The sequence below is a fragment of the Stegostoma tigrinum genome, chromosome 42 (assembly GCF_030684315.1).
Source record: "Stegostoma tigrinum isolate sSteTig4 chromosome 42, sSteTig4.hap1, whole genome shotgun sequence".
NCBI lineage: Eukaryota > Metazoa > Chordata > Chondrichthyes > Orectolobiformes > Stegostomatidae > Stegostoma > Stegostoma tigrinum.
Window position 1 is genome coordinate 6263338 of NC_081395.1, and position 24312 is coordinate 6287649.

A 24312-nucleotide genomic window follows, 5' to 3' on the forward strand; every position below is an offset into this window, starting at 1 on the left:
CCCCCTGTAAATACCGACACACTCCCCACCCCCGGGACCCCCCTGTAAATACCGACACACTCCCCACCCCCGGGGACTCCCCCGTAAATACCGACACACTCCCCACCCCCGGGGACTCCCCCGTAAATACCGACACACTCCCCACCCCCGGGGACCCCCCCGTAAATACCGACACACTCCCCACCCCCGGGGACCCCCCTGTAAATACCAACACACTCCCCACCCCGGGGACCCCCCTGTAAATACCGACACACTCCCCACCCCCGGGACCCCCCTGTAAATACCGACACACTCCCCACCCCCGGGGACCCCCCTGTAAATACCGACACACTCCCCACCCCCGGGGACCCCCTGTAAATACCGACACACTCTCCACCCCCGGGGACCCCCCTGTAAATACCGACACGTTCCCCACCCCCCGGGGACCCCCTGTAAATACCGACACGCTCCCCACCCCCCGGGGACCCCCTGTAAATACCGACACGTTCCCCACCCCCCGGGGACCCCCTGTAAATACCGAGACACTCCCCACCCCCCGGGGACCCCCTGTAAATACCGAGACACTCCCCACCCCCGGGGACCCCCTGTAAATACCGACATGTTCCCCACCCCCGGGGACCCCCCTGTAAATATCGATGCGCAGCCCACCCCAGGGACCCCCTGTAAATACCGACACGTTCCCCACCCCCGCAGTCCCCCTGTAAATATCAATACGCTCCCCACCCCAGGGACCCCCTGTAAATACCGACACACTCCCTACCCCCGGGACCCCCCTGTAAATACCGACAAACTCCCCACCCCCGGGACCCCCCCGTAAATACCGACACACTCCCCACCCCCGGGGACCCCCCCCGTAAATACCGACACACTCCCCACCCCCGGGGACCCCCCCGTAAATACCGACACACTCCCCACCCCCGGGGACCCCCCCGTAAATACCGACACACTCCCCACCCCGGGGACCCCCCTGTAAATACCGACACACTCCCCACCCCCGGGACCCCCCTGTAAATACCGACACACTCCCCACCCCCGGGGACCCCCCTGTAAATACCGACACACTCCCCACCCCCGGGACCCCCTGTAAATACCGACACACTCCCCACCCCCGGGGACCCCCTTGTAAATACCGACACGTTCCCCACCCCCCGGGGACCCCCTGTAAATACCGACACGCTCCCCACCCCCCGGGGACCCCCTGTAAATACCGACACGTTCCCCACCCCCCGGGGACCCCCTGTAAATACCGACACACTCCCCACCCCCCGGGGACCCCCTGTAAATACCGACACACTCCCCACCCCTGGGGACCCCCTGTAAATACCGACACACTCCCCACCCCCGGGGACCCCCCTGTAAATACCGAGACACTCCCCACCCCCGGGGACCCCCTGTAAATACCGACATGTTCCCCACCCCCGGGGACCCCCCTGTAAATATCGATGCGCTCCCCACCCCAGGGACCCCCTGTAAATACCGACACGTTCCCCACCCCCGCAGTCCCCCTGTAAATACCAACACGTTCGTCACCCCTGGGGACCCCCTGTAAATATCAATACGCTCCCCACCCCAGGGACCCCCTGTAAATACCGACACACTCCCTATCCCCGGGGGACCCCCCTGTAAATACCGACATGCTCTCCACCCCCGGGGACCCCCTGTAAATATCGATACGCTCCCCACCCCCGGGGACCCCCTGTAAGTACTGATACACTCCCCACCCCAGGGACCCCCTGGAAATACCAACACGTTCCCCACTCCCGCAGTCCCCTCTGTAAATACCGATATGCTCCCCACCCCCGGAGACCCCCTGTAAATACCTATATGCTCCCCACTCCTGGGGACCCCCTGTAAATACCTATATGCTCCCCACCCCCGGGGACCCCCTGTAAGTACCGATATGCTCCCCACCCCCGGGGTCCCCCTGTAAATACCGATACGCTCCCCACTCCTGGGGACCCCCTGTAAATACCTATATGCTCCCCACCCCCGGGGTCCCCCTGTAAATACCGATACGCTCCCCACCCCTGGGACCCCCTGGAAATACCAACACGTTCCCCACTCCCGCAGTCCCCCCTGTAAATACCGATATGCTCCCCTCCCCCGGGGTCCCCCTGTAAATACCGACACACTCCCCACCCCCAGGGACCCCCTGTAAATACCGATACAGTCCCCACACCCCAGGGACCCCCTGTAAATACCGATACGCTCCCCACCCCCGGGGTCCCCCTGTAAATTCCGATACGCTCCCCACCCCACCCCTGGGACCCCCTGTAAATACCGATACGCTCCCCACCCCCGGGGTCCCCCTGTAAATACCGATATGCTCCCCACCCCACCCCTGGGACCCCCTGTAAATACCGATATGCTCCCCACCCCCGGGGTCCCCCTGTAAATACCGATACGCTCCCCACCCCCGGGGACCCCCTGTAAATACCGATACGCTCCCCACCCCCGGAGAGCCCCTGTAAATACCGACACACTCCCCACCCCCGGGGACCCCCTGTAAATACCGATACAGTCCCCACACCCCAGGGACCCCCTGTAAATACCGATACGCTCCCCACCCCCGGGGTCCCCCTGTAAATTCTGATACGGTCCCCACCCCACCCCTGGGACCCCCTGTAAATACCGATACGCTCCCCACCCCCGGGGTCCCCCTGTAAATACCGATTTGCTCCCCACCCCCGGGGACCCCCTGTAAATACCGATACGCTCCCCACCCCCTGGGGTCCCCCTGGAAATACTGACACACACCTAGCACATGTACTCAGTAACAAACGCCTTGAACGCCCTCACCGAACACTGCCATAGTCTCAGACTCCTCCCCTGAAAAGTGCACAATCCCTTTGAAGATGGGATATTCCTGCCCAACTTGGGAGAGGGCAAGGAAGTGAGTTCGAGGGCACCAGTGACAGCTGCACAAGCCTAAAAACCTGGTTGGGAAGATGGGGTGGGGAGGGTGGTGCTCAGGCAATAGATTGGCTCTTGCACTGTGTGTGCGGGAAGCAGCATCGAGCTCAGTGGCGATGCCTACTGTGGCCAAATAGCTGGTTGACTACCGCTGTCTCGATGACAAGGTGACTGACCCCGCGTGTGTATGTGTGTGTGTGTGTGGGGAGAGGGCTCCTGACAGGATGTAAGAGAGCTCTGCTTGAATGCCTCAAACATGTACCAGCGTCATGTGAGGGGAGGGGATGGTGGCCATGTTTTGGATGGCACCCCACACCATCCTAATCCAAAAGTTAAGCCGCTCTGGGGCAGACTAAAGCCCAAAGGAAGGAAAGAATAGCCCAAGTTTGCTCCTTTTTATTGGGAATTTGACTGGCTTTGTTCCTGAGTGTTTAGTGCCGACTGCACCTCTAGGGTGAGCCCAGAGTGGACTAGGGTTAGGGTTGGAGGAGGGCAGGAGGACTCCTGTGCGCTAGGGGTCGCTGAAGAGCAGCAAAGGCAATCTCTTGGCCCAACTACACCTCGTTGGCGGCGAGCCGACTATAAAAGGAGACCGCACGGCCCTTGCCCTTCCTTTCGTCCGCTGGGAGCGGGTGGTTTGAGGTGAGGCGGCAGTAGCCTAATTGGGAGTTTGTGACCGCGATAACAAATGTTATAAATATAAAACAGCGAGCTTATTGTTTGAGAAGAGGTACGGGGTAGTGATCTCCACCGTAGGGCTCCCTCCGCGCCCTCGTAGAAGAGCCAGGCCCAATGTGCGCCTGCGCTCTGCCGGCACTTTGGTGGAAGGGAGGTTGGAGGCGCATGCGTGCTGCCGCTGTCAGCTGGGCACATGCGCACTGCCTCGCCTTGGCCACACCCGCACCACGTGGCTGGGTCAAGGGCCTCCATGCTTGGCATTTATTGAATGGAGCCCAGTCCAGCTCAGTGCGGGGTGGGGTTGGCCGCCAGTTATCCCTGATAAAGGGAGGGAGGGAGAAGCGGGGTGACAAATGACAGAGGTCTTCATTTAATGTTGACCCTTCTCTGTCAGCGGGGCATGGTGTGGAAGCTTGGCGTGCCCCCTCTTTCTTCCCCAAAAATCAGGACACACAGCAAGAATGCCCAGACTGCGAAGCGGTGTTTCCTGATGATGTGAAAATTCTCCCACCTGCATCTACTTTCTTGCTGAGTAACCGCACCCCCCCCCCCAACCAAACTTCTAGCCACAAACCCCACCCACTACCCTGTTCAGCCCCTACCTCTGCTGCCTCATCTGCTCTGTGCACCTCCTGTCCTCTTCGCAATTCCTCTAATCTCCCCCCCACCCTGTATACCGCTCCCTATCTTTGACCATCTTCACTCATGGTCTGCAGCATCTTGTGATTTTTGTCACTCCACTGGTGGTAGTGTCTTCCTCTGGCCTGAGGGCTGGAATTCCCCCCCCCCCCCCCCCCCCGGGTTTCTCTAGCCCCCTCTCTTCCAGTCAGATGCCCTCTTTGGTCACACTTCCCTAGCAGCACCTGACTCTTGGGTGTAGTTAGGGCTCACATGGTGCGTGATGTTGCTGTGAGGTGCTCTGAAGATGCTGTAAATGTGTCAGAGGTGCTACTTGAATGCATGTCGTTTATTTCCTGTAACTGGCACCTTTGTCGTGTTAGCATGTTGTGTGACCAGGAGCTGACTGGCTCTTTATTCTGGCCCACTTCACCACCTGGGCAAAGCTGCTGTGGGTTTGTGCTGGGGAACCTGGGGAATTCTGTTTCAAGGCGTCCCTGCCCCTCTGGTTCTTCACATGCCTGTGTCTGCCTGTGTCCTGTGCATGTGTCTGAGAGAGGGAGATTGAGCTCAGTGCTAAAGTCTTCGGTACCAGCGAGCTCCCAGTCTTCTGGTCCTATCCTCATTGGCTGAGACATGTAGTTAAACTGAGATTGCTTATCTGCACCGGGCGATCCCGTCACTTCCGAGTTGAGGTTGTGGGGGTTCTGGGGCTGGGGTAATAGACTGCAAGCATGGTCCATTTGCTGATTCTGAGCTTTGGAATCTGCCTCCCATCCTTTCAGTGAGAGTGGGATATAAACCCATGTGAACACAGGACAAGCTGGCAGGCGGAGTATAGGCTGTGGGACTGTTTTTGAGGTTTTAACTATAAACAGTTTTTAGATGGGAAGTTTTTGTATCTGGATATTCAGAGGGAGTTGTGCCCCAAACAACGTGCGCACACAGCAAGCAAGTTGGAAGCTCACTGTTAGCCTTGATTGTAGGGGATTGGAGCATTGGTGTAAGGAGGTCTTTTTCCAATTATACCAATGAGAACTCCTGTGGGAACTCTGTTCTTTTGCTCTACACGCTTTTAAGTAGAGCTCGTAGAGTCCCTACAGTGTGGAAGGAGGCCATTTGGCCCATCAAGTCCACACTGACCCTCTGAAGAGCATCCCAACTAGACCTATTCTTTCCCCTCTCTTCTCCGAGCCTGCATTTGCAGTGGCTAATCCACCTAAACTGCACGTCCCTGGGTGCTACGGGCAGTTTAGCTCGGCCGTTCTACTTAACAGTCACATCTTGTGGGAGGAATCCGGAGCACCCGGAGGAAACACATGCAGACACGGAGAGAATGTGCAAACTCCAGACAGACAGTCGCCCGAGGGTGGGATTGAACCCGGGTCCCTGGCACTGGGAGGCAGTAGTGCTAACCACCGAGACGCCGTGCCGCCCCTGAAGTTGCTTGTGCGTCGGAGGCTGGACAGTGCTGGTTCACTAAAACTGGCCCAGGTTCAGAGGGAGCTGTCCTGTGACAAGTCACTGGGCTCTGTATTCTCCAGAGTTTAGGAGAATGGGAAGTGATCATGTTGAGCCAGGTGAGATTTTCAAGGATTTTTGGCAGGGTGGAGGCTGAGATTCTTCTGTTTCTCCCTGTTTGGGGGCCATACAGTCTCGGGGTAGCGGGGGAAGAGAGGTCACTGAGGACCAAGAGGAGGAGACATTTCTCCCAAGGACTGTGGCGTCTCTGTTGTTAAATGTTTATTTGAGGCTGGCATTAGGTCTTTGGTCTCCAGGAAGATGTGTGAGTGAGGAAATGGAGTTGAGGCTCAAGATTGACTGGGGTAGTATTGAAAGAAGGCATAGGCTCTGGGCTGAATGGCCTCCTATCTCTTAGGTCCCTGGACAATGCTGGGCCTGTTGGAGTGAACTGGGGCCTGGCAACTTTTGCCGTTTCTGTCCTGGAGGATGTCACTAAAATTTTTGTTTCTCTCTCTCTCTGCAGGCTCGCACTGATGGATGCGGTGTCCGATCCTGCTTCAGAGGCATGTTGCTGTGTTCTGAGGGGGTGGGGGAAGCTCCCTGCCCTAAAACATCGCTGTGCTAATGTCCCAACACATTCCCGTGCCCTGTTCCCCCACTGGGCTTCAGCGGTTGCCTGATGGTGTGAGTGGACAGGAGCTGCTGCATCACGGTGCCCCGGGGAAGGAGTGAGGGGGATGTGGGCTTTGTCCTGAGGCGGACTGGGTCAGTACCTGTGGGAACGTGTAGGATCCTGGTGACTGTGACAATTCCAAGATTTCTCCTGTTGGGGGAGAGGGGAAAACACAGTTTCTAAAGGAAAGCGTCTTCCCCTCAGACAGAGGAGTACAGGAAGTCTTATCTCTCAGGCAGGAGGACACTGTCCCTAGAGATCGGTGCAGGAGCGGCCGTGGACTCTCCAGGTCGGAGATGGGTAGCCCCGTGACTAACGAGGGTGTTAACGGTGAGCTGACGTAATGGGCCGGTGGGTTTGGGAGGGCAGTCAGATCCCATCGAGGTCCTGAACAACGTTGTCTTTGCTGACCTGTGGAGCAGGTAGAAGCCGTGAAGACCAGCGAGGGAGTGGTTCAGTAGCGTGCCATTATGACCGTTGCTGGCACTAAACTGTGGCAAAAATACCCCTTTACCCCATCCCTGCCCATCTATAATGTTGGCAGAATTTTTGCCCTAGCCAAAGCTGTGTGGATTTGCACAGCCCTTTCTCTGAAGCTGTTGTGTGTCTGTGTGCCCCCCCCCCCCCCCCCCCCAAAAGTCCGGCCCATATCCCACGGAACCCTTCCTGAAGGGCTGTGATGGTGTAACAAAGCAATGACCCTGCAACATGGCTCTGATACCAGTCTCTTGACACTCCCACTGGGGAAGAATGGATTCTCTGAGCCGGTAAGTGGTTTCCCAGCTTCCCGGTCGTGACTTGCGGCTGGTCTCGCACCGCGTATTTGAGCTGGATGCATTTTGCGTTCATTTCTCACGCCACAGACATATCTTGCCGGTCCTGAGATCTGTGACGTGAGGAGCGGTGCCCTGCGTGGAACGTCGGTTTGAAGCCAGAGACAGTACAGGGTATCCCCTCCAAGGGGCAGTCAGTGCGAGGCAGCCGTCAAAGCTGGAGACTCTTAGGAGCGTGGTGGTCTGGAGATGAAGCAGCCACCCCCCCCCCCCCCCTCCAGTTCTTCACATGCCTGTGTCTGTCTGTGTCCTGTGCGTGTGTCAGAGAGGGAGAGTGAGCTCAGTGTTAAAGTCTTCGGTACCAGTAAGTCTCCATCTTCTGGTCCTATCCTCGTTGGCTGAGACATGCAGTTAAACTGGGGTCACCATTCCAGCCGCTTCCATGTTTGAGGGTGTTGGATCGGGAGAGCAGTCCATTTGGTGCTTGTGAAAGTTTATAGCTTGTCTCCTGCCCTCTCAGAGGACAGTATTTCACCTGGCTCTTGTGTGGGACAAGCTGGCTGGTGGGCTACAGGGTGTGGCAGTGTATTGAAATTTTCCATGTGCCTGTACCAATAGATGGACAGGATTTATTTTATTAGACGGGAAACCTGCTTGTCTTCTGACATTCTCTGGGATTGTGCGCAGTCCACACAGATACAGCAAGTAGTTTGAAAGCCCACTGTTGGCATTGGATATGGGGGGAATGGAATATGGAATAAGGGAGTGGTGTTTGTCCGAATTAGAATTAGCTTTATGTCCAGTGAAAAGTTTACAAGTTGCTACTTACAGTGCGAACCTAGATATAGACTCTTAAGTACAAATTCTTACAGAAATTACAATATTGCAGTGCAGCAATAAAGTAGAGAAAGAGTTGAGTTCAGAATACCAGCCATTCCAACCCAGAGCACTCACCAGGCTTGACTGACCATTTAGGGCTGAGGGAGGGAAAGTTATTTTACCCTCCCAGTTGAAGCAGTCTTTGCTTTTCTTCCTTTAAGTTCATTCATGGGACGAGGGTTCTTTTTGCTGGGCCAGCATTTATTGCCCACCCTGGGGTGGCACGGTGGCTCAGTGGTTAGTGCTGCTGCCTCACGGTGCCAGGGACCCGGGTTTGATCCCAGCCTCGGGTGACTGTCTGTGTGGAGTTTGCATGTTATCCCTGTGTCTGTGTGGGGTTTCCTCTCACAGTCCAAAGATGTGCGGGTTAGGGTGGATTGGCCGTGCTAAATTGTCCCGTAGTGCCCAGGGATGTGCGGGTTAGGGTGGATTGGCCGTGCTAAATTGTCCCGTAGTGCCCAGGGATGTGCGGGTTAGGGTGGATTGGCCGTGCTAAATTGTCCCATAGTGCCCAGGGATGTGCGGGTTAGGGTGGATTGGCCGTGCTAAATTGTCCCATAGTGCCCAGGGATGTGCAGGTTAGGGTGGATTGGCCTTGCTAAGTTGTCCCATAGTGCCCAGGGATGTGTGGGTTAGGGTGGGTTGGCCGTGCTAAATTGTCCCGTAGTGCCCAGGGATGTGCGGGTTAGGGTGGATTGGCCTTGCTAAGTTGTCCCATAGTGCCCAGGGATGTGTGGGTTAGGGTGGGTTGGCCGTGCTAAATTGTCCCGTAGTGCCCAGGGATGTGCAGGTTAGGGTGGATTGGCCTTGCTAAGTTGTCCCATAGTGCCCAGGGATGTGTGGGTTAGGGTGGGTTGGCCGTGCTAAATTGTCCCGTAGTGCCCAGGGATGTGCGGGTTAGGGTGGATTGGCCGTGCTAAATTGTCCCATAGTGCCCAGGGATGTGCAGGTTAGGGTGGATTGGCCGTGCTAAATTGCCCCATAGCGCCCAGGGATGTGCAGGTTAGGGTGGGATTGGCCGTGCTAAATTGTCCCATAGTGCCCAGGGATGTGCAGGTTAGGGTGGGATTGGCCGTGCTAAATTGTCCTGTAGTGCCCAGGGATGTGCGGGTTAGGGTGGGTTGGCCATGCTAAATTGTCCTGTAGTGCCCAGGGATGTGTGGGTTAGGGTGGGTTGGCCATGCTAAATTGCCCCATAGCGCCCAGGGATGTGCGGGTTAGGGTGGATTGGCCTTTGCTAAATTGCCCCATAGTGCCCAGGGATGTGCAGGTTAGGGTGGATTGGCCGTGCTAAATTGTCCCATAGTGCCCAGGGATGTGCGGGTTAGGGTGGATTGGCCTTGCTAAGTTGTCCCATAGTGCCCAGGGATGTGTGGGTTAGGGTGGGTTGGCCGTGCTAAATTGTCCCGTAGTGCCCAGGGATGTGCGGGTTAGGGTGGATTGGCCTTGCTAAGTTGTCCCATAGTGCCCAGGGATGTGTGGGTTAGGGTGGGTTGGCCGTGCTAAATTGTCCCGTAGTGCCCAGAGATGTGCGGGTTAGGGTGGATTGGCCGTGCTAAATTGTCCCATAGTGCCCAGGGATGTGCAGGTTAGGGTGGATTGGCCGTGCTAAATTGCCCCATAGCGCCCAGGGATGTGCGGGTTAGGGTGGATTGGCTGTGCTAAATTGTCCCATAGTGCCCAGGGATGTGCAGGTTAGGGTGGGTTGGCCGTGCTAAATTGTCCTGTAGTGCCCAGGGATGTGCGGGTTAGGGTGGATTGGCTGTGCTAAATTGTCCCATAATGCCCAGGGATGTGCAGGTTAGGGTGGATTGGCCGTGCTAAATTGTCCCATAGTGCCCAGGGATGTGTGGGTTAGGGTGGGTTGGCCATGCTAAATTGTCCCATAGTGCCCAGGGATGTGTGGGTTAGGGTGGGTTGGCCATGCTAAATTGCCCCATAGCGCCCAGGGATGTGCGGGTTAGGGTGGATTGGCCTTTGCTAAATTGCCCCATAGTGCCCAGGGATGTGCGGGTTAGGGTGGATTGGCCGTGCTAAATTGTCCCATAGTGCCCAGGGATGTGCGGGTTAGGGTGGATTGGCCGTGCTAAATTGTCCCATAGTGCCCAGGGATGTGCGGGTTAGGGTGGATTGGCCTTGCTAAATTGTCCCATAGTGCCCAGGGATGTGCGGGTTAGGGTGGATTGGCCGTGCTAAATTGCCCCATAGTGCCCAGGGATGTGCAGGTTTGGGGTGGATTGGCCGTGCTAAATTGTCCCATAGTGTCCCGGGATGTGCAGATTGGGTGGGTCTGGGTGGGATGCTCTTAGGGTCCGTGTAGACGTGTTGGGACGAAGGGCCTGTTTCCACACTGTAGGGATTCTTTGATTCTAATGAAGAGTCAACCGCATTGCTGTGCATGTGGAGTCACGTGTAAACCAGACTGCAAGAATGGCAGTTTGCTTCCCTAAAGGAGCAAATGAATCAGATGGATTTTTCTACTAATTGATCAGACTTTTAATTTCAGACTGTCTTTAAAAAATAGAATTCAAGTTCTTACCATCAGCTGAGGCTGTATTTGAACCCAGAATGTTAGCTGGGTCTTCGGGTTAACAGTCAGGTGATAATACTGAGAGGCTAAAATTGTATCAGATAATGGGAACTGCAGATGCCGGAGAATCCGAGATAACAAAGTGTGGGGCTGGATGAACACAGCAGGCCGAGCAGCATCTCAGGAGCACAAAAGCTGTCGTTTCGGGCCTAGACCTTTTCTGGTGAAGGGTCTAGGCCCGGAAACGTCAGCTTTTGTGCTCATAAGATGCTGCTCGGCCTGCTGTGTTCATCTAGCCCCACACTTTGTTATCTCAATACCACGTGGCTGACGCTTCCCTGTGATTGTGTGAAGTAGCAGGTGGTTGAGAGACAGACTGACAGAATGAAAGGGGTAACTTCACTTAGGGATCACCGTGGGGCATGGGCAGGTGTGAGGGAGAAGTGGGGACAACAGTTATTAAGGAATCGTGAGCTGTGTTGTGAACTGTTGCGCAAACTGCTTTGCTCTGCATCAGATAACAAAATGGGCTACTGGCCACCAGATTTAAATGTTTTAACCAGAATGCCTTCCTCTCTCCTTTCTTTTCCCAGATCGCCCTTCCACGGGATTGCTGGTGAGCCTGACCTTAGACCCACAGAGATACTTAAGGAGCTGAACGCCAGGAGGCAGCAGCGAATGAATGTGCTGCTGGGGTCAGACTGTGTTTGTATCTGTGTTTGGACGGGGGTCGGTGAGGGACTGCCGTTTGGCTGGCAGCACGAGGCAGATGGACAGAATAATCTGTCTGTGCTCCTGCATAGAGCCGTGTCCCCTGAGTGTGCGGCTGTTGACCGCGTGGGGGCGGAATGGAGAAACCGAGCAGCAAAGAGGCCTCCTTCTGTCAAGGCGAGTGTTGCTGCTGGAGCCAGGAGGGGACGGGTGCCTCCCAAAGTAAATATTGACATGGGCGTGCACTGGCCCCAGTGTGAAATGTGCTGTCTTTATAAATAAACACTGTTTTTCATAAACACTCAGCTGCAGCATTCCTGTGGCAGGGAAAACCCTGGGGAATGGGCTTCTGGGCTTGATACACACACCAAGCAGCCAATCCAGCATCGTCCCGTTGCTCTAAGTCACTCTCAAAGAACACCAAGTTTTGGATGTAAACCAGAGATTCCTGGTGGGATGAGGAGGGGCTGGTTGTTGTGAAATGGGGGGGGGGGGAGAGAGAAAGAGTGATCTGAGGTGTTTATTATAACAGCGGGTTGACCTGGCAAACAGCCTCTGGCGAATCGTGACCTGGTGCTAGTAAACATTGTCACTATTTCAGACCTTGAAGCCTGGCGAACCAATTTGTCAGAGTCAGTCTGTTTAAAGCTGTTGGAGTACGTTGGACCTGGGCCCAGGCTTCCTAGCTCAGCAGGAGGGACCCTACCATGGCTGCAAGAACCCTTGAAGCCAGGCTAACGCTCCCCAACAGTGGGGGGGGGGCGCGCGTGGGCGTGCAGAGAGAGCAAGGGTCCAAATTCATCTAAATTGATAAATCTGAAATTGAAATCTCATCAGCGAGGGAGACATACCTCGTTCTAATAAAACCCCATCTGACTCACTAATGCCCTTGAGGTAACGAAATGTGCCATTCTAATCTGGGCTGTTTAAGTGCCCTCTGAACTAAACCCTGGTGGGACACAGTTCAAAGGGGCAGCTGGGAAATAGAAGCAGCTGCTGACCGCTCTTCACCTGCTTGTTGGAGTCTGACCCTTCGGCCCAACCAGTCAGTGCTGACCATGATCCCAAACTAAACTAGCCCCACCTGCCTGCCCAGGCCCATATCCCTCCAAACCGTTCCTTATTCGTGTACTTATCCAAATGTCTTTTAAACATTGCAGCTGTGCCCACATGCGCCACTTCCCCTGGAAGTTCATTCCACATGTGAACCACCCTCTGTGTACAATAGAAAATTGCCTGGTATCTTTTTTTAAAAATCTGTTTCTTGAGACTGTGTCCTCAATCTTGAAATTTGGGTGGGGGGGGGTGGTGTAAGCACCTGCCATTCACCCTAACTATGTCCCTCATGATTTTATAAACCTCTGTGAAGCCACCCCTTAGCCTCAGCTGCTGTGTGGGTGGGTGTGTCTGGCCTGGGGGTGCGGAGAGCCCCGGTGGAGCTGTACAAAGCTGCGGCGCCAGCCCTGAGGTGCGTCAAACCCGTTCCCTGATGGGTGTAGGAGGAGTTCGCAGGTTGGGACTTGGTGGGGGGGTGGGTGGGGAGAGCAGCGCAGCGCGGGAAGGATTTCAGCCAGACCTTTGAGGTGCAATAAAAGTGTAGAACTGGTACTATTTATATTTTGTGATAATGGGAACTGCAGATGCTGGAGAATCCAAGATAATAAAATGTGAGGCTGGATGAACACAGCAGGCCAAGCAGCATCTCAGGAGCGCAAAAGCTGACGTTTCGGGCCTAGACCCTTCATCAGAGAGGGGGATGGGGAGAGGGTTCTGGAATAAATAGGGAGAGAGGGGGAGGCGGACCGAAGATGGAGAGAAAAGAAGATAGGTGGAGAGAGTATAGGTGGGGAGGTAGGGAGGGGATAGGTCAGTCCAGCCCAGTTTGTCCTTTTCCGCCCCCCCACTGCATCCCAAAACCAGTCCAACCTGTCTCTGCCTCCCTAACCGGTTCTTCCTCTCACCCATCCCTTCCTCCCACCCCAAGCCGCACCCCCAGCTGCCTACTAACCTCATCCCACCTCCTTGACTGGACTGACCTATCCCCTCCCTACCTCCCCACCTCTACTCTCTCCACCTATCTTCTTTACTCTCCATCTTCGGTCCGCCTCCCCCTCTCCCTATTTATTCCAGTTCCCTCCCCCCATCCCCCTCTCTGATGAAGGGTCTAGGCCCGAAACGTCAGCTTTTGTGCTCCTGAGATGTTGCTGTGTTCATCGAGCCTCACGTTTTACTGTTTATATTTTGTTGGTGGTGGAAGTGCAGCCTGTATGTCGGTGGCTATTTCTGTAAATATTTTCTATTGTCAACCTGCTCGCACTGTTGTAAACGCAGCTTTTGAGCAGGTGGAGTTTGAACCCTGGTCCAGAGGTAGGGACACTACAGCCACACCGTAAATGCCCCTTTGGGCAGTCTGCCCACTCTGTTCCAGCTCTATTCCACAGCAATCACTCCTCCCTGACTCTAACACAAAGGTATTGAAATGGGTCACGCTGGCCCAAAGACACAGCGTTTATGCCTGGTTTAAAGCTGCATAATTAGCAGCAATTACTCTGAACTCCAAGCATGCGTTAACATAAGAACTGAAAAGGTTGCCCGGCATGATAAATTACAGGGTACAAAGGCAGCACAGTTCCTGCAATAACTCTTCGTTAGCTTGCTGGCAGAGAGCGCAATTAATTACGAGGCAGCTGACATGTAAGCAGTGTTATCTTGCCTGTCTGTGGAGTTAGGTGTGCAGCGAAGTCGTGGTGGGGTGGTGCTGGCAGGGTGAGCCTGCCAAAGGCTGAGTCTGCCCCTTGACCAGCAACAGCAGCACAAAACCCACCCACCCACCTGCACTCGCTCATGTACATATTTCAGCGACTTGGCACTGTCCCAGCAAGAGGGGGTAAGCAGACAGATGCCATCAGCTAGTCAGGTGCGGGCTGTGAAGGGGATGGGGCTGGAGATCTTCACGGTTGGACCTTGGGGAATGTGAAAGGGTCCGGGTTGGAATTGTAGAGTTTGGGATTTTTGAGACTGTACAGGACTGAGGTTGGGGTTTTAGGATTGTAGGGGATGAGCGTTGAGATTTTGAGGTGGAGGGGGCTGGGAGTTTGGAATCAGGGTTAGGATTTTTGGAATGTGAAGGCATTGAGATTTTGAGGGTGTGGAGAAGAGAATTTTGGGATCTTATTCCCAATTCTGTTCTCAATGTTGCGGGGAGTGGTGGTTTGTGTATCAGGGAGACAACATGACAGTGAGCTCACTGAAAGAATTTGATTTGGGGTGGGGGCGAATGGCTTCTGATGATAGGTGAGAAACGTATCTCTTTCCACCCAGCACACCCCTCTCTTCCCCCACCCCCCACTGATCTTTCCTTCCCACTGCTGAGCAATGCACTCTCCCGTAAAATGGCTGTGTTCCGAAGAGGGGTTATCCCCTGCATCTCCACCCTTGCTGTGCTCAGGGAAATTCCTTTCCCTTCTTCGACTGGCCTCTCCTTCACCTCTTGGAGCTTCCACGACCCCCTCCCAGCTGCTAAATATGCCCCTCTAGTTCCGAACTCCCCCACCTGGGGGGGAGGCAGGTGGAGGGGAAGGCTCTCGTCATTCCCCTTATCTGTGAACCTCAATAAGTTCACACCTCAATGTCCACTCCAGTGTTAAAAGTCCTAGCCTTTCCAGTCTCTCTTTAAACGTCACGCCTGCTAAAATAGTATCAGAGATAATGGGAACTGCAGATGCTGGAGATTCCAAGATAATAAAATGTGAGGCTGGATGAACACAGCCTGCTAAAATGTCTGCTTTTGTGCTCCTAAGATGTTGCTTGGCTTGCTGTGTTCATCCAGCTCCGCACCTTGTTATCTAACATCCCGGTAAATCTCTCCTGGAGCCCAGTGTCCCTGTTGCTGGCACTTACCACTGAGAGCCACACGATAGCAGTCATGCTGCACACAGTGAGCTGGCCCGGGCTCTCTGCCAACGCTAGAGTATTAACCAGTATAACCTGCTGTGAGGAACTTGCCCATTTAATATCTGACAGCTTATAGTCCCGAGCTCCAGCCTAATGATCTGGCATGTGGGCTCGAATCCTGCAATGACAGATGGCGGAATGTTGAATTCAATAAATAGCTGGAATGAAATAATATCCGTCTAATGGCAATAATGTCGATCGCAGTTAAAAGCCGTGTGTCTCAAATGCCAGTTTAAGGAAGAAAATCTGCTGTCCTTAGCCAGTCAGGCAAGTCCACATTGACATGTGGGAACAGTTTAAAGACCTGCGGGGGAGAGTTCGGGACTGGCATATTCTGGTAAGGAGGAAGGATAAGATGGCAAGGTGAGGGAGGTTGTGAATTTGGCCAAAAGTACAAAAGAAGCGATATGTAAGGTTTAGGATGCTGAAAGTTCGAAAAGGAGCGCTGAGGGTATAGAAGGAAAGAACTCAAGCAGGGAACTAGGAGGGTGGCACGGTTTCTCAGGGGTTAGTGCTGCTGCTTCACAGTGGGTTCGATCCCACCCTCGGGCAACTGTGTGGAGTTAGCACATTCTCCCCAAGTCTGTGTGGGGTTTCCTCCCACAGTCCAAAGATGTGTAGGTTAGGGTGGATTGGCTGTCCTAAGTTGTCCCGTAGTGCCCAGGGGTCGGTCTGAGTGGGATGCTCTGAGGGTCGGTGTGGACTTGTTGGGCCGAAGGGCCTGTTCCCACACTGTAGGGATTCTGTGATCTACGAAGAAGGGGCCATGGAATGACCTTGGCAAGTAGGGTTAGAGAGCATTCCATGGCATTCTTATAGATTCATTAGAAACAAAGGATAACTAGGGAGGGGGCAGGACCACTCAATGATAAGGAGGGAACTTGTGCTCCAAGGCAGAGAATGGCAGTGAGATATTCACTCAGGAAAGGGATATGGAGGGGATTGAGAAAGTGGAGTATGCTAATATGCTCGAGCATTTTGAAATTGAGAAAGAAGTGGTGTTGGGTCTCTTGAAGAGTGTTAAGGTGAGTCTGTCTCCAGAGTCTGCTGGTATCCACCCCAGAGAGAGATTGTCAGAACCTTAACCTTGTATCCTTAGTAGCCACTGGAGAGGTCTCAGGACTGGCAAGTATCTGATGTCCCTCCTCTGTTCCAGAAGGGAAGTAGGAAAATAATCCAGGAAATTATAGACCAGTGAGTCTCATACCGGTGGTTGGGAAGCTATTGGAAAGAATTCTTAGGGATAGGACTTAAGCGCGTTTGGAAAAGCACGGCCTAATTAGGGACAATTAGCATAGCTTTGTGCGGGGCAGGTCGTGTCTTACTAATTGAATCTTTTTGAGGAGGTAAGGAAGGTGATCGAGCAGTGGATGTTTACATAGATTTTAGTAAGGCTTTTAACAAGGCCCCTCATGGTAGGCTCATTCGGAAGATTAAGATGCGCAGGACTCACGGTGACTTGGCTGCCGCAATTCAGAATTGGCTTGGCCATAGAAGACAGGGTAGCAGAGGAAGGGTATTTCTCAGGCTGGAGGTCTGTGGCTAGCGGTGTTTACAGGGATCCGTTCTGGGATCTGTGCTGTTTGTGATATATATAAATGTAGGTGGGTGCGTTAGTAAGTTTGCAGACGACACAACGATCGGTGGAGTTGAGGATAGTGCAGAGGGTTGTCAAAGGATACAGCAGGATATAGATCAGTTGCAGATAAGGGGTGAGGAATGGCAGATGGAGTTTAATGGGGTTAAGTGTGTGAGGAGTTGGACTATGGGAGAGCAAGTGTTAAGGAAAAGTATACAGTAAGTGTCAGGACCCTGAAGAGCATTGATGTACAGAAGGTTTTTGAGATCCGTCTCCATAGCTCCCTGAAAGTGACCACACAAGTAGATGGGGCAGTAAAGAAAGTCTATGGCATACTAGCCTTTATTGGTCGGGGAATTGAGTACAAGAATCAGGATGTCATATTGCAGTTTTACAAGACTTTGGTTAGGCCGCACTTAAAGAGCACTGTGTTTGATTCTGGTTGCCACTTTACAGGAAGGATGTGGAGGCTTTGCAAAGGGTGCCGAAGAGATTTATTAGGACACTGCCTGGATTAGAGGGTATGAGCTATAAGGAGAGGTTAAAGTGGTGCAGGCTGAGGAGAGCCTTGATGATCTAAAAGCTTGTACCCAGTTTCTGATCTGGGCATTTATTAGGATCTGAATGAAAAAAATGCATGAAGCAAGCTTGTTTTTTTTAAAGAAAAACCTCAAAACTATTGATTGGTTGGAGGAACAACACTTATTCAGCAAGAGGCTGACGAGCATGCACATACGTGGGTCACATAGCGAAATTAATATTAAATCAATTTCTCTGCAGAGATTTAGTTCAGGTAGTATAAATCACTTTGGCCAATAATTTTTAGTTCCTGACGGGTAAACAAAAAGGATACTTTTCTGCAGAAGGGCCCTGACCCAAAACGTCAGCTTTCCTGCCCCTCTGCTGCTTCCTGGCCCACTGTGTTCTTCCAGTTTCACACTGTGTTGTCACTACATGATCGAAGCAGTTTTCCCTGGGATCTTTGCAGTGTACCGAGAATTTGTTCGGACACATCCCTTCAGAAAGCAGTACAGAGCACCGCAGGATCTGTGTTCTGGTTCTTAATGTTGAGCTCACACTTGCGGGTTCCTCAGACAGGCAGAGGATGAGCTGGCTTGGGTTCTATTTCTCAGTAGGAAGGGCCCCACCTGAGCTCTGAGCAAAACACAATTCCTGACAGCCATGAACGCCCTCCGAGAGCTTCCAGTACAAGAACTGCGGATGACAGAAGTCAGATACAACAGGGATTGCTGGAACAGCTCTGCAGGTCTGGCTGCATCTGTGGAGAGAAATCAGAGTTAATGTTCTGAAGAAGGGTCACCTGGCCCAAAACATTAACTCTGACTTCTCTCCAAGGGTGCTGCCAGACCTGCTGAGCTTTTCCAGCAATTTCTGTTTTTTGGCCTGCAGTATGTAAGGCCAGGCAATTAAATTTTTCCAATAAACATGCAGAAAAAGTTCTCAATGGGTCTCAAGTGACTTTTGGGTGATATTTATAAAAAGATAAACAAGTCCTGTTCTCTCCAGAGCTCAAATGCCCCACTGTCCAGTTTGAATGTGGGTTCTCAATGTTACTCATGAAGTTTGTTCTAAACACTATCAGGAGCCAGGAATGACACATCAGTCTCCATTGGGAATCCAAGCATGGATCGCTGCCGGGAAAACTGACTGATATTGTCAGATTGGGAGGAGATGAAATAACCCTTTCAGAGATACTATCTTATACACTGTGTGCGAGAGACAGAGAGTGTGGACAGGACACCGAGAGTGGACAGGTCAAAGAGAGTGGACAGTAGTCAGAGAGTGGACAGAACAGAGAGTGCGGAGGGCAGAGACAGAGTGGACAGGTCAAAGAGAGTGGACAGGATGGAAAAAAAAATTTAGAGAGTATGTGGGTGAGAGAGTTAAAGTGTAAAGGTGTGTTTGCAGCCAGTGTGTATATCAACATGAGCATCTCAGGGAGTGTGTCAGTGAGCAAGTGTGTAGAGTGAGTATGTGTCATTGAACGAGTATATCGATGAGTGAGTGAGTGTGAGTTTGTTTCAGTGTGTGTCTGTTAGTGTGTCAGTGAGTGAGTGAATCAGTGTGAATGTATTAGGGACTAAGTGTGCCAGTGTGTGTGAATGTGTTAGTGAGTGTGTCACTGAGCATGCTAGTGTGAGTGTCAGTGAGTTAGTGTGCCAGTGTGTGCATTAGTGAGTGTGTCAGTGTGAGTGTGAATGTGTCAGAGTGAGCATGTCAGTGTCACTGAATGTGTTAGTGAATGAGAATGTCAGAGTATGAGTGTGTCAGTGACTGAGTGTTAATGTGACTGTCAGTGAGTGCATGTGTGTGTCAGAGAGTGAGAACATGTGTCAGTGAGTGAGTGTGTCAGTGAGTGAGCATGTTAGAGTGAGTGTGTCAGTGAGTCAGTGTGCGTGAGTGTGTCAGGGAGTCCCAGGCAGGGGCCTCCCGGTTGCTGGTTCCTCCCGGGGGAGTGAGTCCATTTACTTTCTCCCGAAGGTCCCTGAGAAGCTGTTTGGGGCTGGTTCAGAAAAGCCATTTCTTCTGCGACTGATAAACAGACCCTTCGCTGCTCACGAAGCGACAAATCCCACCGCTCTATATGCCCCTCCCCCTGGCTCCACATTCCACAGCTAGTGGCTGATTGACTAAGGAAAGCATCACAACCTGCCCTTTCCCAGTGTCCAGGACTGACAGAGAGTGGGATTAATTGTTGAGTGTGGTGTGGTGAGAGGGGCCGATGTTTAATCCCAGGTCCCTTTCCACCCAAGCTTTGTGGTAGGCCTGCAGTCCCCAAATGAGGATCAGGGATCCCAATGCCCATCTTTTTAACTCCCAGCCAGTTTCGGGCTGTCAGCGCCGGGAGGGTTACACTCCCTGTGATTAAATAACTCCAGCACGGGGCAGCGTTCATTACACTGGCCGCTGTGTTTTATAATAGTGAGCACATTCCGAGGCCCTGAAATCAAAATGTTCCCTTTCCCGTCCTCCGATTCTCCATCTATTTCCCTCTCTCACATTCTGTCTCTCTCTCCCTGTCACGTCTGTCACTCTATATCTGTCACACTCCCTCTCTCCCCCCACCTTCTCTCCATCTCTCAACTCTGTTTCCTTCTTCTTCCCCGTCCCCATCTCTCTCCCTCTCTCTCTAAATCTCTTCCAATCTTCCTGTCATTCTCTCTCTCACTCATTCTCTGTCTCCCTTTGTTTCACATTCTCTCTCTCCGTTTTACCCTTTCATTATCCCTCTCTCCGTCTCCCTGTGTTTCTTTCTGTATCTCTCGCTCTCTCCCTCCCCCTCCCTGTATTTCTCTCCATCTCTCTCTTTATCCCCCTTAACTATACTTCCTTCTGTCTCTCTCTCTCTCTCTCTCTCTCTCTCTCATAGTCTTCTGTCTGGCTTTCCATCAGTCTCTCTCTCTCTCTCTCTCTGTGTTCCTGTCCCTCTCTCTCTCTCTGTCTCCTGTCTCTGTTGTTCGCTCTCTCTCTCTCTCTGTCTCTCTGTGTTTCCCCCTCCCCCATTCCTGTACCATTCTCTCTCTCTCACTTTCTGTCTGTCTCCCCCTGCCCCTGTTCCTGTCCCATTCTCTCTCTCTCTTTCTCTCTCTCTGTCTCCCCCTCCCCCTGTTCCTGTCCCATTCTCTCTCTCTCTGTCTCCCCCTCTCCCTTTTCCTGTCCCATTCTCTCTCTCTGTCTCCCCCTCCCCCTGTTCCTGTCCCATTCTCTCTCTCTCTTTCTCTCTCTCTGTCTCCCCCTCCCCCTGTTCCTGTCCCATTCTCTCTCTCTCTGTCTCCCCCTCCCCCTGTTCCTGTCCCATTCTCTCTCTCTCTGTCTCCCCCCTCCCCCTGTTCCTGTCCCATTCTCTCTCTCTGTCTCCCCCCTCCCCCTGTTCCTGCCCCATTCTCTCTCTCTCTGTCTCCCCCCTCCCCCTGTTCCTGTCCCATTCTCTCTCTCTCTGCCTCCCCCTCCCCCTGTTCCTGTCCCATTCTCTCTCTCTCTCTGTCTCCCCCTCCCTCCTCCCCCTGTTCCTGTCCCATTCTCTCTCTCTGTCTCCCCCCTCCCCCTGTTCCTGTCCCATTCTCTCTCTCTGTCTCCCCCTCCCCCTGTTCCTGTCCCATTCTCTCTCTCTCTCTCTCTCTCCCTCTCTCTCTGTCTTCCCCTTCCAGTGCTCCTGTCCCAGACTCTCTCGGCTGCTGACTGTATGAGAGTTCACTGGAGCCTTGTGCCCTTGGTAACAGAATAGAGAATGTATTGATTGAGCTCTCTCTTCCAAAGTAAAGATCATCGTTTTTTAATGAAACAATTTTCACACTGACCTGCTGAAATACGAGGCGAGGGTTTGCTGCAGAGCTACTGGGAAGCTGCTAACAAATGATGGGCCGTGAGGAAATGGTTCAGTTCAGTCTGGGGGGAGGAGGAGAGAGTGAGGGTGGGATGTCAGAGACCGAGCGACACTGAGCCTTAAACTGACACCAAGACGGTTAGGGAACATCTCGTGTGTTTGAATTGACCAGGTACCGAGATGCTCACTGGGTCTTCGTAGGAGCAGAAGCAGGCCATTCAGCCCCTCAATTCAATGAGATCGTGGTGATCTGATCACTGCCTTTTCTCCCATAACCCCTTGATCCCCCTGCCTGATTCAAAATCTCAGCCTTGAATATACCCAACCCCTTTACAGTCAATAAATTCCGCGGATTCACTCCCCTCAGAGAGAACAAATTCCTCCTCATCTCTGAGCGAGCCCTTCCTCTGAGGTGGGTCCGAGGCTCTCCCCACAAGGGGAAAGTGCCCTTCTGTATCTCCTCCATCAGAATCCTGTATGTTTCAATAAGATCGCCTCTCTCCCCAATGATCACAGATGTAGCCCACTCAACCTGGCATCAGCAGAGTGAACTTTCTCTGGACTGTCTCCAGAGTGAGTCTATCTTTCTTTAAATTCACAGTATTCCAGCCTAGTGCTGTTTCAGCTAAATCCTCCCCAACACTGATACTCTGTTCCCTTTGAAATAAAAGCCTAACCTTTGAAATAAAAGCCTTACCCCCCCCCGATCATGAACCAAACTTAGCGTTTTGTGCGATTCACCCCGAAACCCCTCTATGCTGCAGCTTTCTGCAGTCTTTCTCCATTTAAATAATATTCAAATCCCAATAGCTGCCAAAGTACTTAACCTTATGTTTCCCCACATTATTTTCCGTCTGCCGGCTCGCTTCGCCTGTCCATGTCCCTCTGCAAACTCTGGCTCAGCGGTTAGCGCTGCTGCCTCACAGCGCCAGGGATCTGGGTTCGATTCCACCCTCGGGCGACTGTATGTGTGGGGTTTGCACGTTCTCCCCGTGTCTGTGTCGGTTTCCTCCCACGATCCAAAGCTGTTCAGGTTAGGGTGGGTTGGCCATGCTAAATTGTTCCATAATGCCCAGGGATGTGTGGGTTAGGGTGGATTGGCCGTGCTAAATTGCCCCCATAGTGTCCAGGGATGTGCGGGTTAGGGTGGATTGGCCGTGCTAAATTGTCCCATAGTGCCCAGGGATGTGCAGGTTAGGGTGGATTGGCCGTGCTAAATTGTCCCATAGTGTCCAGGGATGTGCAGGTTAGGGTGGATTGGCCGCGCTAAATTGTCCCATAGTGCCCAGGGATGTGTGGGTTAGGGTGGATTGGCCGTGCTAAATTGTCCCATAGTGCCCAGGGATGTGCAGGTTAGGGTGGATTGGCCGTGCTAAATTGCCCCGTAGTGCCCAGGGATGTGCAGGTTAGGGTGGGTTGGCCGCGCTAAATTGTCCCATAGTGCCCAGGGATGTGTGGGTTAGGGTGGATTGGCCGTGCTAAATTGTCCCATAGTGCCCAGGGATGTGCAGGTTAGGGTGGGTTGGCCGTGCTAAATTGTCCCATAGTGCCCAGGGGTGTGCGGGTTAGGGTGGGTTGGCCGTGCTAAATTGTCCCATAGTGCCCAGGGATGTGCGGGTTAGGGTGGGTTGGCCGTGCTAAATTGTCCCATAGTGCCCAGGGATGTGCGGGTTAGGGTGGATTGGCCGTGCTAAATTGTCCCATAGTGCCCAGGGATGTGTGGGTTAGGGTGGATTGGCCGTGCTAAATTGTCCCATAGTGCCCAGGAATGTGCGGGTTAGGGTGGATTGGCCGTGCTAAATTGTCCCATAGTGCCCTGGGATGTGCGGGTTAGGGTGGATTGGCCGTGCTAAATTGTCCCATAGTGCCCAGGGATGTGTGGGTTAGGGTGGGTTGGCCGTGCTAAATTGCCCCATTGTGCCCAGGGATGTGCGGGTTAGGGTGGGTTGGCCGTGCTAAATTGCCCCATTGTGCCCAGGGATGTGCGGGTTAGGGTGGGTTGGCCGTGCTAAATTGTCCCATAGTGCCCAGGGATGTGCGGGTTAGGGTGGATTGGCCGTGCTAAATTGCCCCATAGTGCCCAGGGATGTGCAGGTTAGGTGGGCGAGACTGAAAAATGCAGGGGCAGGGGAGTGGGTCTGGGTGGGATGCTGTCTGGAGGGGTGGTGTTGACACGTTGGGCCGAATGTCCGGTTTCCACGCTGTAGAGATTCTACGGCTCTATTCCTGTAGCCTTGACAATCTCCTAATATGTTCTGAGTGATTTGTTCATGACTGTGGCACCAACACTTGACAGGAACAGCAACAGAGTTTGCAGGGAAAGCTCAGCAGGTCTGGCAGCATCTGTGGAGAGAAATCAGAGTGAACGTTTTGGGTCCTGGACTGAAAAGTTAGTTAGCCAATCTTCCACCTGCGTTGAAATGCTACCTCCACTCCAAAAGCTGTTGTCTGGTGAAGCAGTGTTGTAAGATCACCTCTTGTTCGCCCCGAATCCATAGGGATACAGTCCAAGCTGCAGGACTGTGACACCATTCTCAGAGGTAGGAGTTACATTCTTCCTGAGATAAAGAGAGCAGAGCTGCACACAACACTCCAAACACAGCCCCACTCACTGAATCTCCACTCAGGCTTGTGTGAAATGCTATTCTCGGCTTCTCAAGGTCTCTATCGATTGGCAGTTCATTCCCAGAGAAATTACTGCCGTTAGCTGAAAGGTATCTTCACGAAAATTGAAAGGAATTGTTCAGGAGGATAATGGGGTCCGATCCAGCCTCTCAATCAGATGTGCTGAGGGATAGAGTACAATCTGTACCCAACTCTCTCCAGTGATTATTATTGATGGAAAAAGGGAGACCGAATGCCCGGATTACTGTGACAGCTAGGAGGTGCGGCGGGACCACCGAAGGATCAGAGTCACAAGGTCAGAGGTTCCAATCCAGCTGCAGAGAGTGCAGCCCACACACCATCAGAGGGTCAGTGCTGAGGGAGCGGGCACTGTCGGAGGGTCAGTGCTGAGGGAGCACCATGCTGTCGGAGGGTCGGTGCTGAGGGAGCAGGCTCTGTCGGAGGGTCGGTGCTGAGGGAGTGGGCACTGTTGGACGATCGGTGCTGAGGGACGGGGGCTGTCGGAGGGTCCGTGCTGAGGGAGCGGGCGCTGTCGGAGGGTCGGTGCTGAGGGAGAGGGCACTGTTGAAG

General features: G+C 53.1%; 2 non-coding genes across 2 annotated transcripts; both read left to right on the forward strand.

Annotated features, from left to right (window-relative positions):
• Window positions 1–4711: 4711 nt before the first annotated feature.
• LOC125449474 (small nucleolar RNA SNORA57) lies at window positions 4712–4849 on the forward strand. Its single transcript, XR_007246933.1, has one exon. It is a non-coding gene; the product is annotated as a small nucleolar RNA SNORA57 (small nucleolar RNA).
• A 2544-nt stretch (window positions 4850–7393) lies between these two features.
• LOC132206750 (small nucleolar RNA SNORA57) lies at window positions 7394–7528 on the forward strand. Its single transcript, XR_009443132.1, has one exon. It is a non-coding gene; the product is annotated as a small nucleolar RNA SNORA57 (small nucleolar RNA).
• The last annotated feature ends 16784 nt before the right edge of the window (window positions 7529–24312 follow it).